The 12378-nt window shown below is 38.1% G+C and overlaps 2 protein-coding genes across 6 annotated transcripts in view; both read left to right on the plus strand.

The window, feature by feature from the left end:
- The first annotated feature begins 9445 nt into the window (after positions 1-9445).
- Positions 9446-12378, plus strand: part of PLCB4 (phospholipase C beta 4) — a 184804-nt gene continuing 181871 nt past the window's right edge. For 4 of the 5 annotated variants that reach the window (XM_051615380.1, XM_051615383.1, XM_051615382.1 and 1 more), the window contains exon 1: positions 9461-9501. The gene's annotated coding sequence lies outside the window, so the exon portion shown is untranslated. Of the gene's footprint in view, positions 9502-12378 lie in introns of all 5 variants that reach the window. The other variant, XM_051615381.1, reaches the window with a different exon arrangement.
- The window catches only part of LOC127382866 (1-phosphatidylinositol 4,5-bisphosphate phosphodiesterase beta-4-like), a 290239-nt gene continuing 287321 nt past the window's right edge, over positions 9461-12378 (plus strand). Inside the window, 1 exon segment of the mRNA XM_051615011.1 lies at positions 9461-9501. The gene's annotated coding sequence lies outside the window, so the exon portion shown is untranslated.

Raw genomic sequence — 12378 nt, forward strand, 5'->3', positions numbered from 1 at the left:
GGTAATTTAAATGATAATTGCTGTACTGCTTAATTTCATAAGCCATTACATGGAATCCCTCAGTTACTAAGCAGCCAACTCATAATTTTAATTAAAAAATAGGTGCTTCTGTATATGTGAATTATGAAATTCTGTCTTTGCAGAAGTCAAAGAAAGTATGTCTCAGTTAATTTTAAATCCTGTGAAGGAATTCTTATTTAAAGATGGCTGAAAGTCGACAAACTTTTTTCGTTCTACCTCTTCATGCTGTTACCACGTCAAGGGATCTAGAAACCAAAGAATATTGTCTTGAAGGCTATGGTAGGACATGTTTTGCTTAGTTGAGTGGTATTCAGTTTAGCTGGTAATTAGCAGGTGTCTGAAACATGATTTTAACTAAAGTTGGTTCTTGGTGTTCAGTAGTTTCTTCGAAAAGTGTGGCTGTTACAGCCATGCCATTATGTTGATTTAGACCTTGTATTAAACTCAGAATTACTTTGTGCGGCATCTAGGGTGCCTTTTGGAAGATTTTTGCAATGTATCTGTTTTTTTCTTACTCTAATACTGTTGTGACTGGGTTCATGCATCTGTAGTTTTATCAAGGAAGATTCATGGGCCAAAACTGTGTGTCTGCTTACCGGTCTAATACTTCTATTGTTAAACGTGAAAAGAATAATATAAAAAAAAATTACTATGTGAGTGTGTCACTGGAGGTGTGGTTTGTTTTGCTTTCAGTGCAGCTCATCCTGAGCAAAGCCCATGAGGTCAGGATTGGTAAGACGGTGTTCTTTGAAGAACTGATGAGAAGCAGTATAGATAAACTTTACTGTTCATTTTCTTCTTAAATCTTCCATTCTTGTTTGGGCTTGATATGTTAAGTGGCTCTGTAGGTCTAGCTCTGTGCTGCTGATATTGCTTTCCCATTTGGGCCATGTTGTGGCCCAAATCTGATAGATCCCTTACTAGCTTCTGGTTTATTGTTTGTTTGGGTTTTTTTTTAATCTTTATGTTTGACCTGGCAAAAGAAAGGTAACAAAAATCTAAATAGTGTCAGGAGTTACTTGGCAGAAAGTATGCCATCTAGACAAGTGTAACTTATTTGAGTAACTTGTGCATGGTGCAGCTGCACAAACCCAGCCCTGCAGAGCTTGAGGTAGGATTAAATCGCTCTGTAGGTTTTGCAGGTGAAATACTTCAGTCGGCTACAGAACTGTGTTCAGCAGTATCCTATTGGCTATACATCCAATGGGGCTGCAATTATTCCTTCCAAAGTGAAGTGTATATCCATAAAGTTGTTGCAAGATGCAGATGCTTCCAACTGCAGCACTAGGCTGACATGTACTTGCTAAAAATGCTCTTTTTCAGAAAAACAGGCCCATAGTTTGTGAAATCAGATGTCAAAGACTGCACTCTTTCAGAATGGAGACAAATTGTTGAAATTGCAGGTGGCTGTATTGAGGCTGATACAATTTCTTCAAAGTTAATTTTATCTCAGTTTCAGTGGAGCAAGGAGTGGCTGTTGTGAGACATTTGATCCTGTAGTAGGTGTGGTAGTGTTACTGGGTTAGAATACATAACCTTTTGAGACACAGGAGGCATAGGGGCCCAGCCTGAAAGCTTGCTCTTTGCTGTTTCATGTTGCTTTGGTAATTCTACCATCTAGCCACCTTCCCCCCTCCCCGTATCTTTTGGACATAGCAGACTTTTAAATTGAGGTTTTTTTGTTCTAAACCAGGACATGGGTTAAACACAGTATGATGCACACAAACACCACCAACACTTTTGGTGTACTGATTATGGTATTTTTTCAATTCCTTCCTTAAATGTCATTATAATGCCTGACATGAGGGCTCATTGTCTTGTGAACACTGAGATATACAACAGCCTTCAGTAGTGCACATCAGAACAGTGTTCATACTTATAGCTTAGCCCTTAAAGTATGAACTGAAGTACAGCATAATGTAAATGTCAATTCAGGGATGTTAGGTAGGTTTGCTATGATCCCTTAAGGATTCTTTCTTTGTGTCCTAAATTGCAAGGTTTCTGGGGCAGGAACTATCCTTGCATTATTTGTTTTATGGCATTTATTACAATGCAGCCTTTATTTTTTTCAACCTGATTGGTGCCCTTTCACTGATACCTCAGATGAGGTGCACCACAGTGTTTTTATTTAGAATATATATATACACAACACTGTTTTATGCAAGTTAAAAAGAAAAGGCATCATGTTGTTCAGTTTGACATGCTGAAGTGTCTAAAGGTATAAAGCAGCTTTCAGACAACTTAATATCTTTTTATATTATAATTATTGAAACCTTTTTTTAGTGTTGTAAGAAAACTTTACAGAAGCCTGTAGGGTATGTGTTTGCAGCAGGGATTCTGGCAAATTTCTTTTTGACCTTGACTTTCAAATCAAAATGTAGCAAATCGGGGGCATGGACATACTATACCAGGACAAATTCCCAGTACTGGAGCTTAATGTATGGAGCAAGCCATTGCTCATATTGCTTAGATGGACATGTCATGCAGAATTAGAGGCCATTGTCTTTAATACCATTGTTATGGAACGGATCCAGTTTTGATTTATAGCCCAGCAGTAGCAAAGTTCCATTCTTTTCAGTGTTAGAAGTACTGTCTGATATAAGATGTTTATCAAGCAGTCTTTTTGCATGTAACCTTTGACATCAGTCTTCCAGCAAAAATGTAAATGTGCTTCTTAGTGTTATTTCTAGGTATGAGGATTCCCTGTGTAAACCTTCAAGTCAGTGCATAACTCAGGAACACTTTTTTTTTTTTTATTGGCAACTGTACGGAGATAGTCTGAATCAGCAAAGCTTGCTTAAAGGGACACTCAAGTCAAACCTGTATGTGTGTGTGTTAAAAAATTTTTTAAAGCAGCTGCAGGCGTTAGGCCTACCACTGAATATCCCTGTCAGTTTTAAAACTAATTTATATGGGTTATGTTGTTTCTGTTTCCTCCTTATTTCTTTCAGTCCTATGGTAGGCAACACAGAAAAAACCCTGGACAAACTCAACTGCACAGTTGGATGAGGGAAGAAGTAGAAGAGACTGGGTAGAAATTACATTCTAATATACAAAGCATAGGTCTAGAAAGATATTTTGGCTATACTAAAAATTATTTGACAATTTGCAGTCTTAAAACACTCAGTGATCTAATAGTGGTTCTGGAATTTTTTTTTTTTTGGAGTTGTACATACTTGTTAAAAATGCTTTCTTCCCCAAAGAATCTGTAACTCCAGTATAGGCTTCAGCCTAGTGCTGAAGACAATTTTTACTATGTAGGCAATAGAATGTAAGTGTGAAACAATTCTCATTACATGTGCTAAAGATCAGCCTAAAAAATTAAGCTGCGTGTTTTAATAGATTCTGACCAAGTGGGACTTCTAAGTTACTGACTTCCCTTTAAAATGTAAATGTTTATGTTGGAGGACCTAGCACATACTCATACTGGCTACCATCATAAGAGATTTGCTCCAATAAAGCTTGCAGCATCAGGCCCAGGATGTTTGCACAGCGAGGCTCTGTAAACCTCTTTTGCAGATGTGTAATGCTTTGATCTGTTTACTGGACAAATAAAAAAAAATGAAACTGATTTCTCTCATTTTTTCTTTGGGAGAAACTAGTGGGCAGGAAATCTGACTAGCTGTATCAGATTTTGCCTCAAGAAATTGCATCAGTTTTCAAAAAGAGGCATTGTACTTGCAGCTTAATGTTTAAACTCGGTGTCAAAACGTTATGGCAGAATAATGCAAACCGATAATGCAAATGGTTTTCTTGGGTGCATTTCAACTCCCATGCTAGTATCTGGTAGAATATATTTACTTTCTTGCATTGAAATACTATGCTATTTCCATCACAATAATGCCACTCTTAGCCAGATGCAGAGCTGGTAATCAAAATTGTTTTGAAATGTATCTGTTTGTTTCAGTGTAAATTTTTCTTTTATACTTCATCTTATTCAGTGACTAAACATGTTTGCTTTGAACAGGGTATGTGTTCTATATGGGTAGAAGCAAAAGAGAAGTGTGTTTAAGCCAGTTGTAATTTAATTTTAGCTCTGTACATTTTGTTGAGACAAGAAAAGCTGCTGGAATTTAGACTTTGCAGTGCATTATTCTATGATTCTATGATTCTATGATAACTGGTACAAAGTTATTTCAGTTAATAGTCAAGGGGAAAAATAATGCTACCTAATCCCTATCTCTTGCAGTTATGGAGGACTGGGATAGTAAAAGTGTCTATCAGAACATGCTATGTTGGAATTGCGGGCCTGTGTCTCAAAACATGCATTATGGGAAACAGGCTCCTACTTTGTTGGATGTGGGTCACATCCCAAAAAGAATGCAGGATTTCTGTGATCATTTCAAGTTTTCCCTGGATACCTTAGATAATTGCATTTTGTTTTAGTGATGTAAAGTCCTGGCAGCTGTTGACTTGTTGGCCTTAAATGATCATCCATCCTCTTCCAATGTTCTCACCTGCTGCCTGTTCCTTGTTGCCTGCCCTGGCTGTGTGTTGGAGTCTAGGATTGCCCCTTCATTTCTGTTGTCCTGGTTTTTTTTTCCATTATGGTGAGACACCTCTAAACTTTACATTTAGTTGGAATGCACCTTTTAATGAAAATTATTAATTTAATTGGCTCGAGGAGATGAAAAGCATTTACCCATAGCTGACCTGGGTTCTTTGAAATGCCGAAAGTCAAGTCTTAGATTGTTAATTCTTTCATAAGCAATGAGTCAGTTCATAGACTGAAAACCTCTTAAACTGTAGCATGATGATTTTGGTTTCAGAGAATTACTCGAGGTGACTGTAAAAGTAATCTTTTTCTTTTTATTTTCTTTTTCCCCCAAAAAAAAACACCCCCATGTGACCATCCAGAAACATAGCTAAAGCTACCTGAAGGGACTTTAGGATAGTATATAATTGTTACATCCAAGATAGCCGGAAATTCTGTGGCTTAAACTGCTCATTGTGTTTCTGATGTGGTTTTATCAAATAAATACAATTTGTACACTGTAGGAAAAAGTCTGAAAGACTTTACTATTTAAAAATATTTTTTTGGGGTGTACTTAACTAGTATTGATTGATATGCTTTTCATAAAGTAGAATTTCTGGTGTCCAAATTATTTGGAGTCTCTATGGAAGTAGTCTGCTTGTTTCAGGAATTCAGTGTGTGCATTGTGCTTGATAAACATCAATAAGTACTTTTGCTTTTCAATTTAGCTACATGTACTCTGATCCTGAGTCAAGAACTCTCTTGGGGCACAACTGCATGGCTGGAGTCAGGTGTAGGTCTAGCACTTGATGTGTATTGTGGGTGGTACCAGCAGTATGTTGTATACTTTAATAAGCTTCTGACTTAGTTCAGTGATGCTAAATGCAACATCTTTAATAAAAACATATGTTGTTTATGAATGTAATTTCCATCATGGTATTCCTTTGGCAGAAATAGATGAAAAGTTGTTGGGTTGGGGGTTTTTCGGCTGTTCCTGAAGTTATTGACCAATAATTGTGTTCAGCTGTGTATTTAGCAGCTTCTTTAGTCTGTCTTTGTGAATTATACTTTCCAGTTTTTATTTACTTGGTAACAGGCAGCCATATGCCCCATAGTCAGTGCCATCCAGGTCAGTATCAGTGAAGAAAAGGTGTAGAGTTATCTGGTAACTGAGGAAGCTGCTGATCTTGTGGATTAGTACCTGAAATGTTCCAGAAAGGTATGCCAGAGGCTCAAATTATGTAATGCTCTGAACAGGAAGCCACCAAATTTTGTGTAGAGTGCGTCACCAGCAACAGACTGGTATCCCTGGCAAGGCTCCACTCCAGGAAGGAGCTGTGGTTTCTCAAAGGCTTCAAATGAGAATAAACCATTTGACAGCGTGGCCCTTCCCAGAACAGCTTCCCCCAGTGAAAGCAGAACCTGGCAGTGCACAGCCCTGCTGTGTGTGCGGTTAGGAGGCAGGGGCCTGACAAAACATTGTTTGGTAAGTGTGGTTTCCTACCAACAAGCGTGTACCAGCTGGCACGATCTTATCAAAGACCTAGAGGTAAAGTGTGAGTGATTATTTCAGGTTTTTTTGGTTTTGTTTGCTGGTGGGTGTTTTTGTGGTTTGTTTAGATTTGGGGTCTTTCTGGTTGTTGTTTTCTTTTCTTTTCTTTTCTTGTTCCCAGATCATGGAAAAAAATTACAATGTAAGAAAGGACCTTCTTAGAAACTACATGTCCAGTTTGCTTTATAAGGAATTTAAGTCTGAAAAATGTTAAATATTGTGTGTCTAAAACTTAATAATAAACAGATAAAATATGGTTCTTGATCCTTTTTGGCACAAAATGAGTGAAGGTTTGGGTAGGTAGTGACTGTTTCAGGATGATGGACTAAAATTGTTGTGTTTAAATTAAGAATCTAGTGGTCTTTTCTAAATTGAGTACTTGTACTTCACTTTCAGTTATCGTCAATCAGAAGGTCCTTATTGGAATTCTAAACTTTCGGTCTCCCAATGTGTAACTTGTGGAATTGCTCTTTATCCCTAGCCAAGTGTCCACAGGTGAGAAGCAGTTACAGTCTTCAAGAAGTATGTTCCTGTCATGTTATTCTCCCATATCATTTCAGACAATGGCAGGTAAAAAGGAAAAATGGATGTTAGATCCCAGTTAATGAAAGCTTGTTTTCTGCTTTTTAAAAGAGCTTGTTGGGAAGACCAGAGTCTTGATGAAGGCTGTCCATCCTTTTGAAGGATCATTGTAATTTAGCTGGGAGTTTTGAAATTTAAGTCCTTTCCTAGCAGGTTAGTAGGCCATTAAGTCACATGGAGAGAGAGCGACAGGCAACACGTTATATTTAAGGTGATGGGAAAGCTCAGGTAACTAGTCAAGAAACAAGTCTTGCCTTGCTGAGCAGCAGTTAAGAAATCTGTGTTGTGGCCAGTGACAAACATTGGACACTTCAGAATTTGATGCCTCAACATCTGGTTAGGAGTTGAGTAGCAACCGTGATCCTGTGTTGTCTATCTAGTTCGGTCTTCAGGAGGTGAGGAACATAAAATTAGCCTGAGGCTGCGGCTGCTGTGTTACCCCGGCATTGTTGTGTTCCTGTAGAATTAAGGATTGCTTAGTGTTTTTGCCTCTGTAACTGAGATTCAACTCTGGCTCTAAGTTTTTCTCAAAGAATTACAGTCTTACTAGAACAGCCATTGGAGATTTTGAACACAAACAGGCTTCTGGAGAAACATTTAACTGGCAAAAAGAAAAAGGTTTTGATATTTGCATAACTAAAAAGAAACCGATTTTTTTCATTAAATTTATGAGATTGTACTCATCTGTTTACATGGAACATGACACATTTCAGAGCTCAATGGCAATTTTACCCAGAAAGCTGTAAATTATTATAACCAGTTGAGAAACAGATTCAGTTTCTGTTATGTGCATTAGGTATGATATGATGCTACTGATTTCAGCGGAGCTGTGCTGGATTTTACACTGATGTAACTGTGTTGAAATTTGACCACAATCTGAAATAGAATGAAAATATCTGAGGTGTATCTCTCAATGCAGATTAATGGAGTAGCTTGTATGTTTGAGAATATTTTGGTAATATCTTTGCTTTTCCTACAGAAACATGTTTTGAGCAGTGAATTCATTTTAGCATTAAGTTGGCGTTAGTTGGCCCCCAAGTAAGTGTAAGGATTCTTTTGTCTGCAGCTGTGAGGTGTTGGAGACCCAGTGATATCTTGTCAAGTAATAGTGAGTTACTGAAAGTGCGTTAGCGAAACGAGAGTTTGGGATATTAGAAAACCCAAACATCAAAGGCACTGTGTAGACTTTTACTAGAAGAGAGCACTGTCAATATTTAATGAGAACAAAGTGCCTAGCCATTATCCTCTCAGGGTTGCTATTTATGTTTTGGAAAAATTTCAGTTCTAATGAAAGTTTTTGGCAACTTTGAAAGAATTCAACAGAACAGGAAACTATTTCTTTAACTGCTCTTGTTGCTGTAATTGTGACTGCTGTGGTTCTCGGTCCCTCCAGTATACTACTTAGGGTGTTTTATGCACTGTGAGTTTTAAAGGCAAACAAGAGACCTACAACATGCTCTGAGTCTTGGTTGAGACACTTGTTTTCTAGAACCTCTCTGTTTCAAATCTTGCAGAGGCTTTTAAAACTTAGAAAGTATCGGGTCAAATGTACTCCTGAGTATGTACCTATTGGATGCTCTCAATTTGAGGCTTCAATTTATTTTACATTAAAGGAAAAAGATGAAGCTTAATGAAAGAGAGAAAAATACAGCTTCTGTCCCAATGTGCAGGAGCTCTTGATAGAGGTTCATTAGAAAGGGCTGTAGTTAATTTTGCTGAACACACTTGTTATTTTTTCTCTTAAAACATCTTATCTTATAGTACATCAATTTCTAATCTAAATTTGGACTTTACTTCATTTTTGAACATTTTTGTCATTTTTCAGTCCAGTTTCTATAAGTCTGCTTTGCTTGTTGAGCGGCTGTTGTACTCATATCCATTTAAGCTGTCATACAAATGATTTGGATATAAAAAATCCATTCGTTTTGTGCATTGACAAGAAAATAAAGGGGGAAAAAGTAACAACAGCAAAGCAGTTGGTTATTATTGATACAGGTATGACAGCCACAAGATCTGTACAACTGCTTCCTCAGAGGAAGCTTGGGAAGAGGTCAGATTTTCCTTGAAGCACTCACCTTTATGATGCACAGAATATATTGCAGAAGATAAAAAGACTGGAATGTCACTAGGACTCTGCTGTAACCCTGTTGCTGAACTGATGTCTGGTGCTGAGGAAATGGTGTGAATCCCTTTACCCGCTTCCACTACCCAGAAGCACAGAAGTGTCAAATGCCCTTGTGCTGCCAACCTGTTCCTCACACAATTAGAAGGGGGAACGACAGAAGAAGTGGACATCGGTGAATTAGTTGATGCATTCATCCTTCTTAAATCCTTCTAAAATATTGGCAAAAATTTATGTGTATTTTAGCACTAGCAATGAGGGCAGAATTCACTTTTTACCCAAAGTTAGGATGAGAAAAAGACCTGATTATACACTTAGGAATATTTTTAATTTTTTTTTTTTTTTTTTTACTGTGCTCCCAGCACGCTGCTCCATTCTCCGTCTCCATTGTGTAGGGGTACTTTCCATTTGTAAATGCTTGGAAGAATGGATACCATGTGTTAGTTTCACCTGCAGCTATGATGCTTTTGCTTAGATAACAAAGATATAAGATAATTAAAAAATGTACTTCAACCAGAATTGCATAGAATTGCAATATTTATGCTTGTTATAGCGTACACATTCAGATCCATAATGAGAAATTATTTTGGGCTGGAGGGGAGAAAGTCTTGAAGTTTTTTTTTTTAAATCAGGTTATCAAATACTAGTTTGCACAATTAAGGCTTTTCTTTTTTTTTTTTTTCCTTTTAGGGAAAGGAAGTTATTTTCTGCAATGGAAGTTTCTATTGAGTAATTTCTGGTTTTCAAAAGGTATGTGTTTTTCTGTTCTTTTAGCATTTTTAATTTTTTTTTTTTACTAGATTATTTGCTTCAGCTTTACAATAGGGTTTAATGTTTCAATGCAATGCTGTCCATCTTCGTAGAATAAGCAAAGTGTTCTGAAAAACCAGTGGTTTGGGTTAATGAGAGAAGTAATTTCTAGAATTTTAGATCTCTGCAAATTCTGAGTATGCAGCACTGTCCTGAAAACTAGGTACCCTGATACTAAGAAAGAAGTATGTGTATGTGATGATGGCCAGTGATACAAACAGATGGGGGTATTCTGGGTCCTCAGTGGCCTCATCTTTTGTGGTGGCCTAGCATTCTGGGAAGTACAGGTGAGTAATAAGCTGATTTTTTTGTTTCCCACCCTTCTCCCCCTCAATCCTGGCTAAACTACAGCACTAATGTGGAGCTGTTCTTCAAACAGCTGCAAAAGCAATTTAAGTGCTTTGGTCTGTATGTGAATTCAGCAGATTCTTCTCACCTCAAATTTGTGGAAAACAATGTAATTTTATTCTTTTTAATAGTCAGAGTTGGGTCACTTGCACAGCAATTTACATTCACTTCATACATACTCCTACTGTGAGTGTAGTTCTATATATACCACTGGCATAAAGAATTCTTACCCTATTGTCTGCTGTTTGAAATCCACTTTTCCTCCAGAACCACCAAACTGGCACAGAATTCCACCTGCTTTAACATCCAGGCCTTCAGGAGGCTCAAAAGTGTTCTTGAGGCAAATGCTGGTTTCCTACTAATCCTGAGTGGGACCTCAACCTTACCCTGCTGGTCAAACCATTTTGTTTAGTGTGACTTCGATACCTGTCCTTACTGCATAGGTGCAGAGCACTGCAAATGCAAGTAGACGGAAGTTCGTGCACTATTCTTTCTCCTGAAGTTTTTGTAAGTGACCATGATGAGAAGCTTTATTTACTATTTGTTGTTGTTAAAGTAAAATGTGTCTAAATTAATGTCAGAATTCTCTGATACAATCTGAGGTGATCTCTCACATTAAGGATTCCAGTAGCAGATTGATCTGCTGTAGAGGGATCTTTCACAGGAAGATCTCATTGCAGAAAAAGTCATTAACATGAAAGAGTATCATAGAATCCTAGGATCACAGAATGGTTTGATTTGGAAGGGACATTAAAGATCATCTATTTCCAACCTCCCTGCATGAGCAGGGACACCTCCCACTAGATCAGGTTGCTCAGGGCTCCCTCCAGCCTGGTCTTGAACACTTGCAGGGATGGAGCTTCCACAACTTCCCTGGGCAACATGTTCCAGTGTCTCACCACCCTCACACTAAAGAATTTCCTCCTAATGTCTAACCTAAATCTCCCCTCTTACAGTTTTGATCCATTACTCCTTGTCCTCTCATTGCAAGCCCTTGTAAACAGCCCCTCCCCAGCTTCCCTGTAGGCCTCCTTCAGGTACTGGAAGACCACTATGATGTCTCCCTGGAGCCTTCTCTTCTCCAGACTGAATAGCCCCAACTCTCTCAGCCTGTCTTCATAGCAGAGGTGCACCAGCCCTTGGATCATCTTCATGGCCCTCTTCTGGACCTTCTCCAGGAGCTCCATGTCCTCCTTGTGTTGGGGGCTTCAGAATTACCATAGCAGAGGATGGATTTTAGGCCAAAAAATATTTTCCCTCTGGTCATTATATAGGGTGTGGTAGCTCCTCCCAAAATGAAAGTGACACTTTAACAGAATAAAAAAGAGATGTTGCCTTCTTGTTAGAGACCACTGCAATTTGCTCAGTTCGCTAAGCTGAATGTAAAGAGGTTTTAATCCTAGTTTTAGACTGTCTCTCCACTGGATATCTTCTTACTATCCCTGATAAGCACAGCAATTAACATATTTTGTGTAGATGTTTTCCACCTGAGCTGCATTTTGCTCTGTACCATTTATTTTGGTTGTGGATCCTACTACTGTTATTTTAATCAGGTCTGTTGAATCCTACAGTCTGTCTGATTCTTTATGCATGTTATCTCTGGTTTCTGGAAATTGAGTCCTTTTAAGTCTGAAAAGTTGTCTGCTCTTTGTAAGGAACATGCATAGCTCACTTAGGTGGAGTATACACTGAGCTTCCCTTCAGACGGACAGTGTTTTCTTTACAAAAGTTCTCTTATTCTTAGCACATTTCTAGGTCAGGAATGCTTAAAATATCTTCTGTCATTAAAACTTGGAGTCAACAGTATAAAACAAAAATAGGCAAAAGAAAAATAAATTCAACTTACTGCCCCTCATGAAGTATTTGCTTTCAAACATTCCCTGCTTGTTTGTGATCGTGTAGTCTTCATACTTTCCTTTGAAAGACTGTTCTGTTTAATTACAGCTAAATCCAGTGATAGGTAAACCTTTAATGGTGAGAAAAGTAAGCACGGAAGGAGCAGGAAGTATATGCTGCTGAAGGCCTCAGACTGAGGAAGGTTGATGATTCAGAGAGAAGGGAGCACTCTGGGAGCTAAAAGCAAGTGATAACAAAAACATTCAGATAATTTATGGCAGTAGTTATTGTCTCAGTTGTCAGGTTCCTTGTAGTTTCACAAACGTTTAGACTGACACTTCTGATAAAGAAAGTTACACCCAGTCTCACTTCCAGCCTCTAATTTCTGGTCCTTGGATGCTTCACACTAGTTACTGTGTAAGTAACTAGTGAATTAGGTAACTGATCTATCTGAAAAGTAGACCTGCTAAATAAAATTCTAAATGGTTATTTTTCAGCTGAATCAGTTTTCATTTATACTGCCAGGGCAGAAGTTAGTGGGGAAAGAATGAGTGACTGATGGCCTTCTGGAGTGGACTCTTAAAGTTTACCAGACGTCCCTAAGTACCACATCTATATGTCTTTTAAATACTT

The sequence above is a fragment of the Apus apus genome, chromosome 3, assembly GCF_020740795.1.
Source record: "Apus apus isolate bApuApu2 chromosome 3, bApuApu2.pri.cur, whole genome shotgun sequence".
Lineage (NCBI taxonomy): Eukaryota > Metazoa > Chordata > Aves > Apodiformes > Apodidae > Apus > Apus apus.